The sequence below is a fragment of the Saccopteryx leptura genome, chromosome 2 (assembly GCF_036850995.1).
Source record: "Saccopteryx leptura isolate mSacLep1 chromosome 2, mSacLep1_pri_phased_curated, whole genome shotgun sequence".
In the NCBI taxonomy this organism is placed as follows: Eukaryota; Metazoa; Chordata; class Mammalia; order Chiroptera; family Emballonuridae; genus Saccopteryx; species Saccopteryx leptura.
The window spans coordinates 132306869-132312868 of record NC_089504.1 but is presented as its reverse complement, the minus strand read 5'-3'; the positions used below and the strand labels follow the sequence as shown (position 1 = coordinate 132312868).

Below are 6000 nucleotides of genomic sequence, written 5' to 3'. Positions count from 1 at the left end.
TGGCAAGATCTCAGGAAGAACATTCTTTTTTTTTCTTTTCTTTTTTAAAATTGATTTTAGAGAGGAGAGAGAGAGAAAAATGTCAGGGGAAGGAGGAACGGAAAGCACCAACTTGCAGATGCTTTTCCCATCCAAGTACTAACCAGGCCCGACCCTGCTTAGCTTCCGAGATCATACGAGATCGGGCGCGTTCAGGGTGGTATGGCCGTAGACACAGATGCTTTTCGTTACCTGTGTTGACCCGGCAAGCCCAGGGTCTTGAACCGACAACCTCAACATTCCAGGTCAATACCTTTTTTTTTCTTCTTCTTTTTTTTTTTTTTTTTTAGAAAATTTCTTCTTTTTTTTTAAATTTAATACTATAGAGTGAGTCAGAGAGAGGGATAGACAGGAACAGACAGACAGGAATGGAGAGAGACGAGAAGCATCAGTCATTAGTTTTTTATTGCGTATTGCAACACCTTAGCTGTTCATTGATTGCTTTCTCATATGTGCCTTGACCGCAGGCCTTCAGCAGACTGAGTAATCCCTTGCTGGAGCCAGCGACCTTGGGTTCAAGCTGGCGAGCTCCTGCTCAAACCAGATGAGCCCCTGTTCAAGCCAGCGACCTCAGGGTCTCGAACCTGGGTCCTCTGCATCCCAGTTTGACGCTCTGTCCACTGCGCCACCGCCTGGTCAGGCATCCAGGTCAATACCTTATTCACTGCGCCACAAGGACATTCTTATTTTAATACTTAGACCCATTTCTTTTATTTGTCTTTTTATTAAATTGAATTTATTGGGATGACATTGGTTCACCAAACAGTAAAGGTTTCAAGTGTGCAACTTTTTTTTTTTTTTTTTTTTTGTATTTTTCTGAAGCTGGAAACGAGGAGAGACAGTCAGACAGACTCCCGCATGCGGCCGACCAGGATCCACCCAGCACGCCCACCAGGGGCCAGGCTCTGTCCACCAGGGGGCGATGCTCTGCCCCTCGGGCGTCGCTCTGCTGCGACCAGAGCCACTCTAGCGCCTGGGGCAGAGGCCAAGGAGCCATCCCCAGTGCCTGGGCCATCTTTTGCTCCAATGGAGCCTTGGCTGCTGGAGGGGAAGAGAGAGACAGAGAGGAAGGAGGGGGGGTGGAGAAGCAAATGGGCGCTTCTCCTATGTGCCCTGGCCGGGAATCGAACCTGGGTCCCCCGCACGCCAGGCCGACGCTCTACCGCTGAGCCAACCGGCCAGGGCTCAAGTGTGCAACTTAATATAACACCATCTGCACATTGAGTTGTGCACTCTCCGCTCCAAACAAAGTCTCTTTCTGTCCTCATCTTCCCCCTTTACCGCGTCTACTTAGCCCCACCCTCCTTTCCCTCTGGCTATCACCACACCATTGTCTGTGTCTGTGTTTTATTTATATATGTTTTTCAGCTAATCCCTTCACCTTCTTTCATCCAGTCCCCTTACCCCCTTCCATCTGACAGCTGTCTGTTCTTATGTCTGTGCCTCTGTTTCTATTTTTTCATCAATTTATTATTTTTATTAGATTCTATACTTTAGTGAGACCATATGGTATTTGTTTTCTTCTGACTGGTTTAGTTCATTTAGGAGAATAGTCTCCAGGTCCAATCATGCTGTCACAAAAGGTAAGATTTCTCTTTTTCATGGCTGCATAGTATTCTGTTGTGTTAATGTGCCACCGCCTTTTTATCTTCTCGTCTACTGATAGACACTTGGATTGTTTCCAGATCTTGGCTATTGTAATGATGCTTCAGTGGATATAGGGGTATATATAGTCTTTCAAATTAGTGTTTCAGGATTCTTTGGATATATTCTTAGAAGTGAGATTGCTGGGTCAAAAGGCTGTTTCATTTTTAATTTTTTGAGGAATCTCCATACTGTTTCCTACAGTGACTGCACAAATCTGCATTCCCACCAACAGTGCAGTAGGGTTCTCTTTTCTCCACGTCCTTGCCAGCACTTGTTGTTTGTTGATTTATAGATTTATTGATTTTTCTATGTTGATTTATTGGTGATAGCAATTCTGGCAGGTGTGAGGTGATATCTCATGGTTTTGATTTGAATCTCTCTGATAATTAGTGATGTTGAGCATTTTTTCATATGTCTATTTGCCGTCTGTATGTCCTCTTTGGAGAGTGTCTATTCAGGTCCTTTGCCTATTTTTAAATTTGATTGTTTGTCTTCCTGGTGTTGAGTTTTAAAAGTTCTTTATAAATTTTTTTTTTAAAGATTTTATTTATTCATTATAGAGAGGGGAGGGAGGGAGGAGCAGGAAGCATCAACTCCCATATGTCCCTTGACCAGGCAAGCCCAGGGTTTTGAACCGGCAACCTCAGCGTTTCCAGGTTGACGCTTTTTCCACTGCGCCACAGGTCAGGCCGTTCTTTTTTTTTTTTTTTTTTTTAACAGAGGCAGAGATAGACAGGGACAGACAGACAGGAACAGAGAGAGATGAGAAGCATCAATCATTAGTTTTTCGTTGCGCGTTGCGACTTCTTAGTTGTTCATTGATTGCTTTCTCATATGTGCCTTGACTGCGGGCCTTCAGCAGACCAAGTAACCCCTTGCTGGAGCCAGCGACCTTGGGTCCAAGCTGGTGAGCTTTTTGCTCAAGCCGGATAAGCCCGCGCTCAAGCTGGCGACCTCGGGGTCTCGAACCTGGGTTCTTCTGCATCCCAGTCCGACGCTCTATCCACTGCGCCACCACCTGGTCAGGCCAGGCCGTTATTTATAAATTTTATTTTATTTTTTATTTTTGTATTTTTCTGAAGTGAGAAGCTGGGAGGCAGACTCTCGCAAGCATCTGCCACCCGGCTTGCCCACTAGGAGGCAATGCTCTGTCCATCTGAGGCGTTGCTTTGTTGCAACTAGAGCCATTCTAGCGGGAAGAGAGAGAGAGAGGAAGTAGAGGGAGAAGGGTAGAGAAGCAGATGGGCACTTCTCCTGTGTGTCCTGGCTGGGAATTGAGCCCGGGACATTCACATGCTGTGCCGATGCTCTACCGCTGAGCCAACTGGCCAGGGCTAAATTTTATTTTTTTAATTAAAAAAATTTTTATTGATTTCGTTGGGGTGAGATTGGTTAATAAAATTATACAGGTTTCATGTGCATGAGTCTAGAATACATCATCTATATATTGCATTGTGTGTCTATGATATACAGTGTGTCCATAAAGTCATGGTGTACTTTTGACCAGTCACAGGAAAGCAACAAAAGACGATAGAAATGTGAAATCTACACCAAATAAAAGGAAAACTCTCCCAGTTTCATACTTATTCAGTGCAGTTCGATGTGGGCTCACGCACAGATTTTTTAGGGCTCCTTAGGTAGCTATCCCGTATAGCCTCTGCAGACTCATCACTGACTGATGGTCTACCAGAATGGGGTTTCTCCACCAAACTGCTGGTTTCCTTCAACTGCTTATCCCACTGAATAATTTATTCCTATGTGATGGTGCTTCGTTATAAATGCACCGATATTCACATTGCACTTTGGTCACGGATCCGAATTTAGCGAGCACAGAACACACTGAACTTTCCTCTGTATCATCCACATATCGACGGCATGGCCGTGGGCTGCTCCACTGTAAACACGGTGTTATATCGTCATCTGCGCAAGCGCACATGCTGCCACATCATCCTACAGAAGCTGGGAGGGTTTTCCTTTTATTTGGTGCAGATTTCACATTTCTATCGTCTTTTGTTGCTTTCCTGTGACCAGTCAAAAGTGCACCATGACTTTATGGACACACTGTATTATCTATATGTTGCATTTTGTGTCCACCACCCCAAGTCAGGTCTTCCTCCATCACCATCTGTCCCCCTTCTGCCCTCCTCCACCTTCCCTGCAACCTCTTTCCCTCCTGCATTACCCACATTGTTGTCTGTGTCTGTTTTTTCTTTGCTTAATCTCTTCACTGTTTTCACACAGCCCTCCCAACCTCAATCCCCTCTGACAGCTGTCAGTCTGTTTTCTGTATCTGTGAGTCTTTTTTCTATAAGTGAAATAACATGATACTTGTCTTTCTCTGATTGGTTTATTTCACTTAGCATAATAATCTCCATTATGCTAAGGTCCATTCATGCTGTCACAAATGATAAAATTTACTCTTTTTTTTATGGCTGCTTATTATTCCCATTGTGTAAATGTACTACAGCTCTTTTTTTTTTAAGATGTTATTTATTCATTTTAGAGAGGAAAGAGAGAAAGAGAGAGAAAAGAGAGGGAGCAGGAAGCATCAACTCTCATATGTGCTTTTACCAGGCAAGCCTAGGGTTTCGAACTGGCGACCTCAGCATTCCAGGTCGATATTTTATCAACTGCGTCACCACAGGTCAGGCAATATGACAGCTTTTTAACTTGCTCATCTACTGATGGGTACTTGGGCTGCTTCTAAATCTTGGCTATTGTAAATAACACTGTAATGAACATAGGAATGCATATATATTTTTGAATTGGTGTTTCGTGTTTCTTTGGATATACTCCCAGAAGTAGAATTGCTAAATCATAGGCAGTTCCATTTTAATTTTTTTTTTTTTTTTTTACAGAGAGAGAGAGAGAGAGGGATAGATAGGGACAGACGGGAACGGAGAGAGATGAGACGCATCAATCATCAGTGGTTTTTTTTGTTGTTGTTTTTTTTTTTTTGTATTTTTCTGAAGCTGGAAACGGGGAGGCAGTCAGACAGACTCCCGCATGCGCCCGACTGGGATCCACCTGGCACGCCCACCAGGGGGCGATGCTCTGCCCATCCCGGGCGTTGCTCTGTTGCGACCAGAGCCACACTAGCGCCTGGGGCAGAGGCCAAGGAGCCATCTCCAGCTCCCGGGCCATCTTTTGCTCCAGTGGAGCCTTGGCTGCAGGAAGGGAAGAGAGAGACAGAGAGGAAGGAGAGGGGGAGGGGTGGAGAAGCAGATGGGCGCCTCTCCTGTGTGCCCTGGCCGGGAATCGAACCCGGGACTTCCGCACACCAGGCCGACGCTCTACCACTGAGCCAACCGGCCAGGGCCAATCATCAGTTTTTTGTTGCAACACCTTAGTTCATTGATTGCTTTCTCCTATGTGCCTTGACCGCGGGCCTTCAGCAGACCGAGTAACCCCTTGCTCAAGCCAGTGACCTTGGGTCCAAGCGGGTGAGCTTTGCTCAAACCAGATGAACCCGCGCTCGAGCTGACAACCTCAGGGTCTTGAACCTGGGTCTTCTGCATTCCAGTCTGACACTCTGTCCACTGCACCACCACCTAGTCAGGCCCATTTTAAATTTTTTGAAGTAATGCCATACTGCTTTCCACAGTGGATGTACGTCTACATTCCCACCAACATTGCATGAGGTTCTCTTTTCTCCATATCCTCTCTAACACTTCTTAGATGATAACCGTTCTGACACATGTAAGGTGATACCTCATTGTGGTTTTAATTTGCATCTCTCTGCTGATTAATGATACTGAGTAATTTTTTCATATGTCTGTTGGCCATCTGTATGTCTTTTTTTTTAATTTTTAAAAAATTTTTATTTACAGAGACAGAGAGTCAGAGAGAGGGATAGATAGGGACAGACAGGAACGGAGAGAAATGAGAAGCATCAATCATTAGTTTCTCGTTGCGACACCTTAGTTGTTCATTGATCGCTTTCTCATATGTGCCTTGACTGTGGGGCTACAGCAGAGCGAGTAACCCCTTGCTCGAGCCAGCGACCTTGGGTCCAAGCTGGTGAGCTCTGCTCAAACCAGATGAGCCCGTGCTCAAACTAGCAACCTCGGTGTCTCGAACCTGGGTCCTCCACATCCTAGTCCTACGCTCTATCCACTGCGCCACCACCTGCTCAGGCTGTATGTCCTTTTTGGACATACAGTGTCTACTCAGGCCCTTTACTTAGTTTTTTTTTGTTTGTTTGTTTGTTTGTTTTTTATGACAGAGAAAGAGAGAGGGACAGATAGGCAGATAGGGACAGACAGCTAGGAAGGGAGAGAGATGAGAAACATCAATTCTTCATTGTCGCACCTT

At 45.2% G+C, this 6000-nt stretch overlaps 1 non-coding gene across 1 annotated transcript; it reads right to left on the bottom strand.

Moving 5' to 3' along the window:
• Positions 1 to 4929: 4929 nt before the first annotated feature.
• On the bottom strand, positions 4930 to 5005 carry TRNAT-GGU (transfer RNA threonine (anticodon GGU)). The gene has a single exon. It is a non-coding gene; the product is annotated as a tRNA-Thr (tRNA).
• Between the last annotated feature and the right edge of the window lie 995 nt (positions 5006 to 6000).